Genomic DNA, 16067 nt, shown 5'->3' with positions numbered 1-16067 from the left:
CCGCGCTAAGTTGCAGAGGGTGCTGTTGGAAGTGGATGAGTCGGGGCTGCTCGGACTGTGTTCAGCCGACTAAAGCTGCACCACAGGCACAAAGGAGAAAGGAGAGGGGGCGGCAAAACTCTGCGCAGGATCTCGGGCTGTCCCCTTGGAGCGTGGCAGGGTTAGGGGGACAGCGGGGAGCCCGGACGGCTCCCGGCGGGTGTCCCGGCGCTGGCATTCCCAGAGCGTCTGTGAAGGCAGGCGCGTTCCTCCAGCGGCGCGCCCCGGGGCTGCCAGCTGCCCGTGAAACCCGAACCGCGGGGGCTGGCCCTGCAGGGCCGCCCCGGCCCCTCGGCCGGCGCACACAGCACATCGCACATTATCCATCACCCTCACACGCCGCCGCCCCGCCCGCCCCGCGGGCTGCCCCCGCCGCGGCTCCCGGGGCACCGCGGCAGCCCCCGTGGGATGGTGCTGGTGGTGCTGGCGGCAGCCCCGCCTGCGCACAGGTCGCCTGAGCGGCTGAGGGAGGGGGCAGGAGGAGAAACTTGTGAGCGCAGCCGGGCTGGAATCAGCTGCCGGCGGTGCCGAGCGTGCCCCGAGCCGGCGCCGCGTGTATGGGGCAGCGGGGCGGCCCTGCGTGAGGGCGGGCAGCGCCGGGTGAGTACCCCCGGTACCGGCACGGAACCGGGCTCTGCCGGACCGGGGAGCGGTGGCAGCAGCTGAGCGTGTGTGAGCCGGCTCTTCTTGTCTGCTCTCCGTGTGTGTGTTTGTGTGGGGGCATCTTTCAGCGTTCTTCTGTGCTGTTGTTTCTTAGCAGTGCTAAATGCCTCCTAACAGGATCCGGTTTTGTGGGTTTCAGGGGTACAGTGTGGGTCATCTGACTACTTGTTGACTTGAATATAAATCAAACCCCTTTGTGCTTTCTGCAGTTTTGGGTTTGTGATGGTTGTGTTAAAATCTTTCTCCTGCGTAAGTATTTGTTGAAGGATTTGATAGATAAGGTCCTCATGGGGACAGACTTTGAAATGAGGACTTTGCCTAACTCTTTAGTGACTACAGTCTTCCATGGATTTTTAGAGCCTCTGAGGGGATTTCTTTTTAACATAAGGGAGTAGTTGTCTTTTTCCTTCCCTGGGAAAGCATTTGAAGGTAATATTTGTCTCTATCTTCCTTTGCAGTAATATGCATGTATGTTGTCAGTTTGGGAGTTTTCTTCTTCCAACAGGGTGGAGGGTATTAAATAATTCACGTTGGATGTTAGAAAAATTTCTGCAACAGATGACTGGAAGTAAAGAGTGGGTTTTTTTAAGATAGGTACCTTTATCCTGTATAGGCAGAAATAAGAAATTTACTGTGTAGCACAGTGACTTCATAACACAGAATTTATCTAATGTTAAGCTGAATTCTGTTTGTCCAGTAGCATGGTTGCTGAGAGAGTGTGATGGTAACTCTTAGATGAGCAGGTATTAAGATGCTGTTAAGTTCTTCTGTTGCACAGTAGTTCTGTAGCTAGGAGATGACAGTAACTTCTGTACATTCAGGATTCCTTCTGAGGTAAGAATTATGGGAGTGGGACTGAGCAGTACAAGGAGCACAATATTTTGTTCTAGCTAATAATCATTTAAGTGGAATTTCATAGTCACAGAAGACAGGCAGAGGTAGAGAGAAAGAAGGATTGAGAGTCAAGTGCCTGTTTCCAGTCCCATTAAATTTTCATGTTGTGGCAGGTTTTGTTATTGCAAAAGGCATCTTCTAGTGCGTGATAGAGTGACTTAATGTTAAAAATAAATGTGCTTAAAGCTTGTTTCCTTGTGCATGGTGTCTAAAGTTATCAGACTGCCTCTTCTTTCATTGTTGTCCTGTCTCTCAGCTGCATTTTTATTCTCCTGTTCTTTACTTGATTTTCAGGCTTTGATGAAACTGACTAGATTTAGTTTGGAATAAATGGGGTGCCCATCCCAAAAATGCCAAATCAAACAAAAAAAAATCCCAGCAAACAACATGATAATGAAGTAAAAAATATAAAGCTATGTAGAAAATTCAACTGAAAACATGATTTTGTGTGGAAGGCATGACTTCTTTTGCATTGTAGGGCGATGTGCTGCTAGGGTCAGGTGAGAGGGAGGCTCTGGGTTGTTCCTTTGACATGTGCCTCTCCTGGGTTTGCAGACTGGTTCATAAAGATCACTTCTATTAGTGGTTCTGTAACTAGGTTCATTTTTCTGAAGATGGAGTTTAGAAAGACAGAAATCAGGATCCCTTTAAGAAATGGACCAGGTAATAGTTTGAAGTTCTGGTAAGGTCATATCTTCAGAAGCAGCCAGAATCAATACTCTCTGTGATCTCCATGTGCAGCTGTAGCACACAATCATGTCTTGCTGCTCGATTCAAAATTTTGGTGGTTTTTTTAAGGACACCAGGTAGAAGGAAAAAAACCCCAACTAGTTGAAATTCATGGTGGGTAGTTAGGAGTGATTTGCACCTGCTAACTTTAACTGTCTTCTGTGTAGAGTTTTTTGTGCTTATTGTGATCTGATGACCTTTGGAAGTATGTTTCATTCCTGGAGCTATTAACTGACTTTCTCTATATTGGACAGAGGGAAGGCTTGATACAACTTTTATTTTAAAATAATCTGAACAGAGTGTGATACTTCATCATAATGGGGTGGCATTTGTGTTTTACACTGTTTTGAGGGTGACTGTATGTTAGCTTTCAGCCAGGGAGAAAAACAAAGGTTGTCTTCTCATTCTGTTGTAAACCAAGAGAAACATGGCAGGCGTGTATCTGATGCAATTCCAAGTCTGGAACTTGGTGTTCTGTTATGTCCAAGACTCCAGGTAAGGTGAGTGCCTGATAGTGTTGGATGATAAGGAAACAGAGCTTTTAATGACATTTGCTACTCTGCTGCCAGTCTTGGGAGAAACTTAAAAAGTCAAAAGAGGCCAAATTTCCAGTTTAGATTCTCTTCCTTCATGTAAGACTGTAGAAAGTGTGAGTGGTAGGATTTAGTGTGTTGGTTTCTATTACTATGCTAAAGGGAGGATTTCAAGTTAGTGTTGTTTTTTATAGCTGTTGCCTGCCTTTATTTAGAAAAATCTTAATTAGGTTGTAGTTTTTTTAATTGAAAGCACACAAAAATACATGAAAATACCAGGCATGTCAAAGATGGATGTACTTCAGCTTAAGCAGCATAGCAGCTTCTTGTATGTTTCCTGACTCTTTCCTTCTGCTTCACCATTTTGTTAGTTACATTTGGGTGATGAAAGTGGGTATGGTAAGCACTGGAGTGAAGCTGTAAATTGATTTTGTATTTAATTGATTATGGATCCAGAATAAACCGTAATAGGCCTTGATTAGCTTCCATTATAAACTAGATAATATTCAGTTGTGAAGAATACCCTGTTTTGCCAACTGTCTTTTGATAGACTCCAATATATTAATTTGGTGTAATTATCATCAGTCATCTTTACTGTGTGTTTTTGACCACCAGCTTTGTTAGCTCTGGTTCTTATTAGCTCTTTGTACATTTAATAGCCTTCTCTGTCCATATTTCTGCTTTCTCTAGAGTTACTATTTTATTTACCTTCTTTTTTAAAAGTGGAAAATACAGTTTCTTAATTTCTTCATTTTCTTCTCCCTTTCTCTATTCTAACATTTTTTGAAATGGTTTCCAGAGAAGATGCTTTTGGGTGCTGTCAGTTCTTCCCAACTTGAGCACCTGCTGAACAAGGAGACACAGACTGGTGCACAGACAGACAGACGGCTGGCTGTCAGTGGCCTTTCCTCTTTGTAAATAACAGCTTCTTTGGTATTTTTCACCTGCACAACTTTGCAGTCTTATGTTTTTTTCTTCATTTTTCTCTGAGTCGTTGGTTACACTGCAAAATAAGATAATTGCTTGGAGACTCGAAGCCACCTGTGGCGTGGTGCTTTTTTTTGTTTACGGTCATGGTCTTTGACTTATCTGTTAAATGTTTGAATTAATTTTGTCTGCTTGGCTCAGCTCTAGTTTCATTGGGCTTTTCTAATGAAAGTGTCATGCACCATCAAGCCCAGGGTCTTGCAGGAACACACGAGCTCATTGCTTTTAACTTTAACAAACTTCTATTGTTTACTGTTGTACTTGTTAGTTTGGGGGGGCTCTCATGCTCCATTGCTCAATGAGACAAACCTCAGCACATGTTATTCCTTGGCAAAGCGTATGGTTTCTAGTCATGAAATACCTTTCATTTTCCTATGCTGAGTTTTGTGTAATGGCAATTATGATTAGTAGCTTTTTAGCAAAGACATTTTTCATGTGTGTTACTTCCAAGAAGTAGTTGGTGTGTTCCCATGCTTCTTTTCCCACATTTACCTTTGCTTTTAGAACAGCAATTTGTTAACAAAGAAAACAGAACTTAACTTTCAAATGGACTGGTATTCTTGGCCTGTCAAATTGAACAATCATGAAGCATTAGTATAACCCAGCAATTTGCCTCCTTGCAAAACAGGGAAATAGCTCAAATTAAGGAAATAGCCAGGTCTGTGGCCCAGACCACACTAATCAAAAATAAGGGCATGTTTGGTTCTCCCAGTTAGTGATATCTAGAGGGATCTTACTGCCTCCCAAGCAGAGATCCTGCAGCAGGCAGGGTGCTCCTGCAGCAGGCAGAGAAAGTGGCCTTCCAGTTAATCCTTGCTTGGTTGACTCGACCTCAGCTCTGGCAACAGCATCCTGGATTTTCTATAAGCTGCCTTTCTGTAGCTGTATGTTTGACCTCCCCCAGCTACCACATGCTGTGCTGTGAGAAGAAAAATGGGAAGGAGGATAGAGGTGACATCAGGGGAGGAAGATTCTAGTAATTGACAGCTGGAGCTGGAAAAGATCTTGAAAAGAATGGTCAAGGGGACTGCAGCTTCTGTGCAAAAAACAGTGCAGCAGGAAGAAACTTTTTAGCCTGAAGATGAGATGACTGAGAAAATGTCACTAACAAGTGGTGAGAAAAGGGTAAACAGAGACTACTTCTTCCCTTATTTTTCAGTAGAGAAGTCCCAGGGTGTGTCCAGGAGTGATGGTGGCAGGCTCAAAACAAATGAAAGGAAGTAATACTGTGCACAAGGTGTAAGTAAGGTGTAATTGATAAGTACTTGCAGTGTAGAGGTTAGTAAAAGGAAAACCCAGTTTTAAGGGGTAGCTAGCCCAAAGTATTGCTGCTTGGTTGTCTTAGCTATCCTGTTTCCATGAGGTTTTACTTGAGTCACAGTTGGAGATGGGATGCTGGGCTGGATGGGCTCTTTCTGTCCCATTGTAGCCATTCATTTGTTCAATTCTGACCCTCTGTCATTTTAGTATTACTGATATGGGGCGAAAAGAGATCTGATATTCTGTTTGTGGCTTGATGCAAAGGAGCTGAATGACCTCAGCAGATCATGAAGGGCTGCCTTCTTCAGCTAGGAATGTGTGGATATGAGGAAGGATAAGAGCTGCTGGTGCAAAGCAAGTTGTGATCTTTAAAAATCAAAAGCAGAAAGATTCATCACCATTTTGTTTCCAGGCAGTGCTGCAGGAATGTGTAGGCATGGTCCTACAGGATGAGTATTTAGAAAAGGAATAACAATGGATCATATCAATTCAAGTGGAGCAGAGACCCCCTGAAGCTTGCTGGATCCTGGTCAAATAAGGCTTTTTCTGTCTACCCAGCTTGACAGCTGACTGTGTAGAAGTGGAAGATGAGGAAGCTCAAGTCCTGCCATGCTGCAGCAATCCCAGTGTGCTAAATGACTGTTTAGCAAATGGGAGAGTGCTACAGTCAAGGGTGACTTAAAGTATGCTTAAGGCCCCTCTTGAGTTTCTTGAGAAAGAAAAGTGATGCAGAGGCTGCAGGCAATTAACTTTGCTTCTCATTCTTCAAATCCTGCTCTGTGGATCAGCTGGATGAGGTGACTTCCCTCCAGGGCCATATTGGTTGATTATTTTTTCAGTATTTTGGAGGGGGAAAAAAGTTTCAGTAATTCCTAAACAAACTGTGCATTGTACACTAGCTTCAATATCTTGTTGCTGTCTGTATTTAGAACTAGTGACTTTAATTTAGTTGATTATTAGTGTAATGGAGTTTGAATCATATTTGCCTTACCTACTTGGGCATGGACTGAGAAATAAGAATTGTGCAGTTATCAATAAATAGCACAGAACATGATAAAACTCATTTTTAATCCTTTCTGTTGGAGCAAAACAGATTGCTGCAGTTCAAAGACAAGTATGTGAACACAGACATGTATCTAGGAGATGAAGACAGACTTCTGAAATCTTGTTTATTTAGTGACATCATTGCCTTATTTCAGAGTGTTGTCTTGGAAAGTGTTCTGAGTAATTTGGGGTCCTAGTGTTGTTGTTAAAGGTGAGATAATGATGAAGGGAAAAGCTGTGCCATACCTTTGCTTATAATTATAAACTAGCTGCCATGGAATTTTGCTTGTCCAGAAGCTGGAGCAAGCAGCCTACTTGCTGTATAAGCTTTTTTGTTGTGAACCCTCTAGACAATTCTTTCAAGAGTGTGGGTTTCTGGTTGTTTTTCTCTGTATGTTTGTATGTCTGTGGTGGGCTGGTGTTGAGCTCTTGCCTCTTATCCGTGATTGAGATCAAAATTGTGTGTCACATGCATGGATAGTCACTGTGATTATCCACTACTAAGTGTTGCAACACACAAACCCAGAAATCCTGGATGCTAGAAAGAAATAATTCCTCTGGCAGTTGCAATATTTGTGCAGCTGTTCCCACAGATGTTTCTTCTTTCTTGACTTTTTTTTTTTCTTTTTTTAATTTCTCCTAAGAAGTAAGCAAACTGAGGCAGAAATGTTAAAGGGCCTGCCTGGAGAAAGAGAGAGAAAATGCAATACCTTTTAGTTTGGACATAGTAATTTACGTTCTTTCAAAATGACTGTGAATTCTTAGTTTGTTTGCCAAGTCCACAGCCTGCTTAGGCTCTGCAGAGCTGAATGGAAGTGTCCTAAAATAGGAGCTTTGCAAATAGACTTTGAGAGTAAGAATCTGCTTGGGGTAATTTGGGATCTTAATAGCATTGCTGGAACCCAAATGGACCCAACTTCGATGTCTACTTTGCTCATTTCAGAAGTGAATAGGAAACATACTGGTCAGAAAACGTGTTCTGACAGAGCTCTGCCCTGTGGCTAGAAGTGAAATTTTGGAATGAAAACATCATAGCAAACACCCCCCACTCCCCCAGTCAATAACTGATTGCAAGATTGAGGACCAACTCTGTTATGTAAGATGCATTTGTTCAGCTGTTTTGAAAAAAGCAAATACAGTTCTGATGTATGACAGTGAGAAGTCTTGAAGGTGCTATTTCAAGTACAGCTCAAGTAAAAATTCTTTAGAAGTCAATAAATTAATTGAAATGTAAAACATTATTAACATTTGGTGCATGATGGGGTTTCACCAACATGAAGGAGTATCACCTTCTCCTCATAGGAGAATACAGGGCTCAAATTGGAATCAGTTAACCACATTCCCCCAGAAATGTTTTAATAAATGATATTTAGGAAAATGCATATTTTTATAAATAGAAATCTATGTCTTGATGCCAGCAGCTTTCTTAGGTTGGGTTTTTCTCTCAGGGTTCACAACTGAGTAAGCAGGAAGAAGCTCTGAGAAGGCACACGTTGTAAGTAGTGTTTTTGAGTAATGAAAACCTACACAAAACAATAAATATCTGTCTGTAAGTGTATGAGACCTGGTGTTTTTGGGCTGTTTAGTTTTCCACGTTACCTGGTATGTGTGTGATTGCTGCTGCCTAGACTTCACCAGCCATGCTCGAGTCCTCTTTCTTCAGAGGAACTCAGACCTGGCTTTGTGTATTCTGTGAAAATGAGAAAGCAGCCGTAGACTCTACACATAAAAATGTCAGGTGTGTAAACATCAGGGACAGAACTGAACTATTTTGGGCTCATACGGAGTAAATTGGTGTGGCCTGTCTATGAGTGTGCTGCAATGAAAGAAAAAAATTCTAACAAGGTAAGGAGTTCCTGAGAAGCCTTGTGACTGCTGCATTGTGGCTGAGGGGAAATATTGAAATAGCTGTTTTGATAATTTTTTTTTCTGTCAGAGAGTAACTATGTTGCTGGCTTCCATGGGGTTTTAGAAGTTAGGCTTAGTGAGTAGGGAGATCCTTTCCTGTCCTGCCTGTTTGCCATATGTGGACAGCAGGGAAAAATAAGTCTAGTTCTGAACCATGGGAATATTTTACAAGTATTGTACGATGTGCCAGGATAAAAATAAAATTGACATCAATGTAGGACCCTTATTATTTTTACTGTCATGATTCTGTCCTGCAATGAGTCAACTATTAATTAATTTAACAGAATCATAGAGCTATTTAGGTTGGAACAGAACTCCAGTATAATTGAGTCCAATTTTTGAACACCATCCACTGTGCTGACTAAACCACAGCACTAAGTGCCACATCCAGTCACTACTTGAACGCTTTCAGGGATAGTGACTTCACTTCTTTCTTAACAGCTCCACTGCTTTTGAAGAATTTCCTAGGTTTTAGCACTGACGTTACAATTATGGCTTCTTGCCATGGTGATTCAGCTCCCGAGTTGGTCAGCTGGTATTACTGGTAGATTTACCACATTGGGAAAGGGTTGTTGGCTCTGCCATCTGCAGTGGTCGGTGACTCTTTGTATGGGAGTAGTTGGTCCCTTGAAGTGCTGCCTTCTGCCAGATGTGAGGGGACAGGGACACTTGTGGGCAGGGACAGCTGTGATGATGATGATGATGCTGTGAGCTGGGGAGCTTGGGGGTTTCTCATGCACCCTCTTCAAGTCTCTTGCGTTCGGCTGTTCTCCTGTTCAGTGTGTGCTGAATTCCCAGGAGCTGAATTCCCACCTCTTGCTGTCACAGAGCTCCCAGTGCACTCAGCTGACACCAGGAAAGGACTGAAGCAGCCAGTTGGGCATGCAGCACGTGGCACATTCAGTGACAGGACTGTTTATCACGTAACGAGATTAAGCCTCTGTGCAGCACTGCTGTGCAATGCATGTAGCTCTGACTCCTTCCCTTGGCAACTGGGAAACGTGCACAGGGCAAGTTGGGCATAGGCATGATCCTCTGCCAGCATTGGAAATAAAATCCTGAATTCTCTCTGACTCCCTTCAGGTGTTAGTATCATGTTTGATGGTGTCACTTCTGGGACACTGCTTTGGAGATGTTCATCTCCCAGCACCCACAGGAAGGCTCTGAAACGTGAGTTTTACCATTTCTTACTTTTGTAGGGACTGCTAGAAAAAATGGCAGATTAGTCAAAACAACATAACAGATTATTATGTTAGACCACGTGTGACTCCACAGTATTTTGTACATTATTTAGGTGTCCAGTTAGTAATGAAAAAATATTGTGCATTACCTGGTGGAAATACCCAGGAAAGGAAATAATTTCTAGTCTGGCACAGGCAGGTCTGTGTTGCTGGGCAGTGCACCAAGCCTACAGCGTTTTTGGAGGGGCAAGGAAGGATTCATAGCTCAGAAGAGATATTTTGTAGGAGGTTATGCTGCTCAAATGCACACCTGGGTCAAGCCTCTGGTGTCCCATGAGCTTAGACTTCTGAGGAAAAGTTAGCTCTGGTAACTGAGCTCACCATTGTGGCACTATGATGGTCCATGAAGGAGCTGAATACCCTCCTGTGCCTTGAAGCTGAGTGTCTTAGGCTGGAGGGATTGTACAGAAATCAGCCAAAACTCAGCAACTGAGACCTGTGATACCACTCAGTTATGAACATAAGTTAATTCATACTGAATTTTCTAATACCATAAAATATCCAACAGCTTTCCATACAAGATGACTCTTGGGGGGGAAAAATACGGTAGCTGTGATAACAGTGTATTCAATTAGTAGTTTGGTTTTGAGCTGCCAGAACATTGCTATTCTTTTTGTACTTTCTTGTTGGAGAAAAAGTTTAGAATTTTTCTTCTGAGTCGTGGAGGTGCCTCGTGTTGGACTGTGTGTGTCTCAAGTTTCCCCCGTGTCAAGTACCTGAAAAAGAGAATCAGTAATGTGTGCGCAGTGTCATGTTCTGTGCTGACTCATATGGCTCGTTCTTCTCTAGCTGAGGATCAGAGGTCCATGGTGAGAGATGGTTTGCAGGTATTTTATGCAAAGCAATCTTGTACTCAGAAAATTCACGTGATGCATCTTGTTAAATCTGCATCTTTCTCTCATGGAACACTTTTTACTGTGTTACTGAGCTCCGTTAGGTATTAGGGAGTTTCCTAGAAACTCGAAAATCAAATAGCAGATTTGCATGGGGAGGTTGCCGACAGTTTCAGACAGTATATCTTGAGTATTTTCCATGGCATGACAGTACAGCAATCTTGGATGCCTACTTGGAAAATATTTAGTGTGGCGCTGGTAGAAAGTCCTCTGTAAATTAATTTGAAGTTAGTATCTGTGCTTAAAAAATAGGATAAGAATTTGAACTCAGAAGCAAGCTGTATGTGCTGTTGGAGGTCCAGAATAAGTAGATTTTAGCTTTTTTGGCATCCGATATATAGATTGCAAGCAATGAAGGATTGAAGTCTTATCACAAAACCAGAAAGATGATTTATTGGAAATGTCAAGAAATCAATCACAGAGCCTAATAGGCCAGTTAAACAAGCTTTTCAGTTTGGGTATGTTTAAAAGCAGGGAGGCTTGAATGGTTCTTGTTGATAAACTTGGATGCCTAGACAGATTGCTTGGAAACTGATAAGAGCAAATAGTTTGTTCTGAGACTCAATGAAATTGGAGCAAAAAGAAAATGTTTTTTTTGGCTAGTCTGTCATTTGCAGATTTTTTTTTTTAGGGTAATAAGGTAGGAAAAAGTAAAGTAGTGTGGAAATTGGGACATGATCCTGTAATTCTTCCCCCTTTAAAATTTGACAGAGCTCTTTGGAGAACATTTTTAAGCTCTAACTTGTCATATTTTTGGTGATGGTAGTACTGAAACACCTCTACAGATTGTGTTCCATCTCTACAGAACAAATGGGTGTTTAGCTGAAAGCTTTTGTGAAAATCTGTTAGTATTGACCAATTTGTCATGAAAAGGTTACAGAATTCTAATAATTCTAAGATAAAGATATTTGCCATCCTGGGACAAAAGAGCACAGGGTAAAATTGCTGATGACTTGGAGTGGTCTGAGTGCCATTTTTTTGCTGGCATTGTTTAATGTACAGTATGACGTAGCATATATATGTTAATAAAACTGTCAGTTTAATTGGTTTCAATTACCTTTGGAATAATAAAAAAAAGCTTTATTATTAAGTAGCATCTCTCATTAAGACCTTTGAGTTCCTTTGCAGTGTTAGAATGGTTGTTCATTTTTCATAATAAACCTGAATTTTGTGAATCAGTGAATAAGGGATGGAAAAATTTCTCATAGTAGGTACTTTAGAGATGGGGGAATAATACTGAAGTAGTCTCCTTTGAGATGGGGAATGGGCAAGGAGGTTTTAAACATTTACACAGGACAGGATTGAATAACCTTGATAAAGTGTTCTTGTTCAGATAAGAAGCCCATGGACAAGGTGGCAGGGATTTTTGTTGTATGTTTTGTGTATTTGTAGATGCATCAGAGCTACTTTGGCTTAGAGATTTTCTAAAGACAGTCCTAGATCTGTTGTTGCCCGTTCCTGTTAGTTGCATCTAGGCTTAAATTTGGCTTTGTGAGTAAATTACAACTTTTTTGTGTGACTTGGCACAGTTTCATCAGCTAACAAATGACTTTCAGATGTTCGTGATTGATTCTTGTTGCCATATCATTATATTTTTAGCATTAAATATTTTCTTATGTGCTGTCTAAAAGTGCTTAATTTTCTAGTTGTAATGTTTTTCTACCAATTTCTCTCTTGTCACCCATTGGTCTGCCATAGGTACTGCTAGTTTACTCTGAGAAAATCTTGTGAAATTATCTTGATTTGCAGAGAGATAAATGAATGTGGCTGTCTGCAAAATTGTGTAAGAATAGGGTTTTACAAAACTTGGCTGAAAATGAATTGTGGAATCTTGAAAACTTATTACAGGAAAAATAAGACACTTTGAGTTGCCTCCTCAAAAAGTGTAATTGTTGAACTGTTTTAAAAATTGTTGTTCTGGTTTGTCCATACAGATGAAAAATTTAAGTGGAATTATGAACTATGTCATTTTCAGAGCTGAAGGTGGGCAGGAATCTCCTTGGTAGTAGAAAATCAGTAGCTCTATGTCTTTCCCCGCTTTTGTGGCACTTGATTTCACCTTACTCAAGCTGGCACTTACTGCATTTGCTGCTTTTTAATTGTCATGCTCAATGTCATTTAATAGTGTGAATGTGTGACTCCACACTGCTGTTAGACTTTTTAAGGCATTTGTGAAGAGGAAATACTAAATGTGGACAGTTTGCAAGTGTTCTCTTGAAAGAAAATAAATTCTCTACAGTCAGCAGACACTGTAATGTAATGTTATTGATCACAAACAGCAAGCACAACCAAGCAAAATACTGTATTTTGTCTTGCTGTGGAACTTGGGAAAACATGGCATGGGTCAGGGTGGTATTTTACAGAAATGCTTCATTAATTTGAGCATGTGGGATGGAGGAATGGAAAGTTAAATAAAGTTATTACAAATGATCTTAAGTCTTTAGTGCCTTAAGAATTTTTCTTGAATGTTATGGTGAGCTTGAAACTGCTGCTTTTTTTTTGAGCAATGATGAAAATGGGTCCCTCATTGTTTCAATTAACCATCCACACTTTCCTGTTATCAGTTAGGATATGGTGCAAAGTTTTAAAAGCCACATAAATAGACTTAAGCATTAAAGAAATTATCAAGTACATTATGAATGGTTCATGCACTTCTCAATTATTAATAAGATCTTCAGGATAATTTGGACTTATTTGCAGAGTTGTGCCAATTTTGTGGTGGGTTTTTTGCAGCTAAAATGGACAAACTGTATCAGGAAAGTTTTAGTTGCTGTCAAAGTACAAAAGACTCTTGTAAGCTGGTGTGATGGCTAAATACAATATACTATAATAGGGGCAGATTTTCATCATTCTTGACTGGCCTGTTTGTGGGTGTGAAGGGCTGGCAAATGAAAAAAGTCTTCTGCAGATGGCAGAGGACAAACTTCCAAGAGCCTTTTTGTTTGTAAGTACCTGAGAGCTGGGTGGAATTGCAGATTCCATGTATAATGGACCAGAAGAAATCATGTTTCATCACTGTGTGTGTTCAGGCAGGTGATGTACTGGGCACAGGTTTAACACAGGAGAGGGCTCTGAGAATTTCATTAGCAGGTTTAGGATATGTTTTCCTGTATGGTGAAATTGTGGGCCTTTTCCACTGAGCACCTCCTGTTTTCTCTCTGTAGCAGGATGTTTTGCAGTTTTGCCACATTTGTTTTCAGACAGGTTCTTAAAAATTGCCAGAGACCTTAGAGAACCCAGTTGCTGTGCAGAAAACTGGGAACAGTTTGGTGTGGGTTTTTTTGTGTCTCCAACACTTTCTTGGACTTTTTTGACTGTTGTTCAGCATGTTGATGTGCTGTAGAGGTTGGTGGCAGCAGCTCTATGATCCATGCTATTTTACCATTATATATTGGCACATCTTTCTTTCAAAAAAAAAAGCTGTCACCATTGGACTAAATATTGATGTTGTTATCTGAAGTGTTGCTGACACTGTCTTGGTGTTCTCTTTGCATGAGGCATCTGGTTCATGACTAGATCCATTTTCTCTGGGCTTTTGATAGCTCAGATTATTTTTCCCTAAAGAAAGCTTCCAATTATATTGTGTTCAATATCTGAGACCAAGTGAAGAGGCAGAAAAAGTATTGCTGAGAACAAAAGGCAACACAGAAAAGAAGAATCATGTGAGCAGAGTAAAATAATCTTAGTATGGAGTCAGTAGTGAGTAGGAAAATGTGCAACACAGTTTTATGATAATTCCACTTGTTTGTGACAATCTGCAGACTGAAAGAGGAAAACTTCCTGCAAATGAAGTCATGCAGTTCATGGAATACAAATTATTTTAATTTTTCACAGGTAAAAATGCTTATCATTACTGCTGTTTTGTCTATTGCAATCCACAAGTGTGTTTGTATGCTTGGTTTTTTAGTTTGACCTGTGCAGAGTAGGTGATGTCATAATACAAAACAGTACAAAAATGGGATGATTTCTTTCCATAGAGTGGAATTAATTAGTGAGACAGTTTGTAGAATTATTACTGTCAGCATTGGGTTTATGGAATTGTCATCTGGATGACAAAAATGTTTAAATGTTTTGAGTGCTCTTCAGGGCACCTTTTTATAGTACAAATTTGGATGCAGGTGTAGAGCATGGGCGAGCTCAATTTGTGTTGAATGGTGTACATGAATTTCTGGCTCTGAAGAAATTATTTGATTTCAGAGGAGTAGTCCTCACTTGAACTCTTGGAGGCTTTTGCTGTGCAGCAGAAAGGTGGTGCTTGTTTTTGTTCTCTGAACAAGGGGCTGTCTGCTCACTCAGGCTTGTTGTGGGAAGGAAACTTTGGTTTCTGTTGCTGCCAGTGATACTACTGATGTATTTCTTGAGCCACTGATGTGTGTGCCTTAGTGAGCTGATGTGTGTCGCCCCCCGTCTAAAGTTGTTTTTGCTCCTTGCTGTTTTCACCCTTCCAACATTTGTGGAATGTTTTGTGTTCTTGGCTGTCAGGGTGTCAGTCCAACCAAATGCTCATCTCCATTCCCCTGAATGCCTGCCAAGCCAGCTTTGTTGTTTCCAGTGGTGAAAAATGGGACTTGATAAACAAGATGTTGATGTATTGATATGGCGTATTATTTTTCTTATTGAATTGGAAAGCAAGTCTGCAAGTAGCTTGTTATATATTCCACTATTAGGGAACTTAGTGGAAGAAAATATTTATATTTTTTCTGTATTCCTTCCAGGCTATTTTTATCAGAGAAGGTAAATAGTATTTTTCAAATGTGAATTTTGCAAGAAATAGGTCAGAGTTGCAGTGTCTTCTCTGTTTATTCTGTCCTTCAAATGTGATTTTTGCAGTTCTCCTGAGGATCAGATTGTGTTATAAATCTTAAAGGCAAGCTGTGTTTCTGAGAGCAATCACCTCACTGCCTTGGGGTAGGAAAGGAAAATTCATGTTAGTTTTGACAAAATCTGAGTTTTGCAAATTGTTCCATCACTTCCAAATTATCACTATCTGAAACTTCTTTATTTTTTTTCTTCAAGGATGCTAGTACAGCTTGTTATGGTTTTGCTTTGCAGATGGGAACTTGAATGGGCTGCTTGAATGGTAGGTTCTTCTGGAAATCTGGACCATGAGGTGAATTATGCCAGGATGCCCCCCGGTCCCAGACTTGGGATATCTTCTGGGAAACCCCAGTTTCCTTGGCAGTCTCTCAGGAAATGTCATGGTGCTGTGAGAACTACTTATGTCCTTCCTTCCTTACAGGAAAAATAAAGTAAAATTATCCAGTGGACCATAATAAAGATGATAAAACCAGCTTTGTTCTGGAAGGCTGTGTTGAAATCTTACAACTGTTTCTGATTTTTTTAGAATTCCATTGTGTACTGTGCTGCTTATCATGGGATTTTTCTTCCAGCAGAAAATTTCTCCCCTTCCTTCTTTTTTTCCCCTGATGGTTGTGTTTTTTTGGTGTGTATTTCTAAACTAATCCAAATAATTTGGGATTAGATTTTAGGACATCTAATGCGTATTTGCCAGAGAGAAGAACTGGAAGTCATGTTAAAAATATTTAGCTTTCATGATATCCAGATGTGTCTAGACCTTCCTTTTGTCAATCACTTGTGGTGACAACATCTGTTTTCTTCTTTTCCTTTCACTTTGTGTTCTTCAGAGTTGAGTAATTCAAAGGATGAATTTTGGCTTAGTCCTCCATATAAACTGTGGCACAGGGACATGGTCAGGTTCCCCTCAGCACTGCTCTGATTGAAGTCAAGTTCTGCCTGCACAGGGGAGCTGCTGTTAAGTGTGTCACTTTTTCATGCTCTTGGGTTCCTATTGGTGCCAACACTGCTCGATTTTGAGAGAATGTTGTAAACTAATGTGATAAATAATGTAGTGTGGG

General features: G+C 40.9%; 1 protein-coding gene across 1 annotated transcript in view; it reads left to right on the top strand.

Annotated features, from left to right (window-relative positions):
- Nucleotides 1–403: 403 nt before the first annotated feature.
- Nucleotides 404–16067, top strand: part of ARHGAP24 (Rho GTPase activating protein 24) — a 183116-nt gene continuing 167452 nt past the window's right edge. Inside the window, exon 1 of the mRNA XM_036382895.2 lies at nt 404–639. The gene's annotated coding sequence lies outside the window, so the exon portion shown is untranslated. The remainder of the gene's footprint in view (nt 640–16067) is intronic.

Source organism: Molothrus ater, chromosome 4 (genome assembly GCF_012460135.2).
Source record: "Molothrus ater isolate BHLD 08-10-18 breed brown headed cowbird chromosome 4, BPBGC_Mater_1.1, whole genome shotgun sequence".
Lineage (NCBI taxonomy): Eukaryota > Metazoa > Chordata > Aves > Passeriformes > Icteridae > Molothrus > Molothrus ater.
Note: the sequence above shows the minus strand (reverse complement) of the source record. Positions and strands in the feature narration are given on the sequence as shown.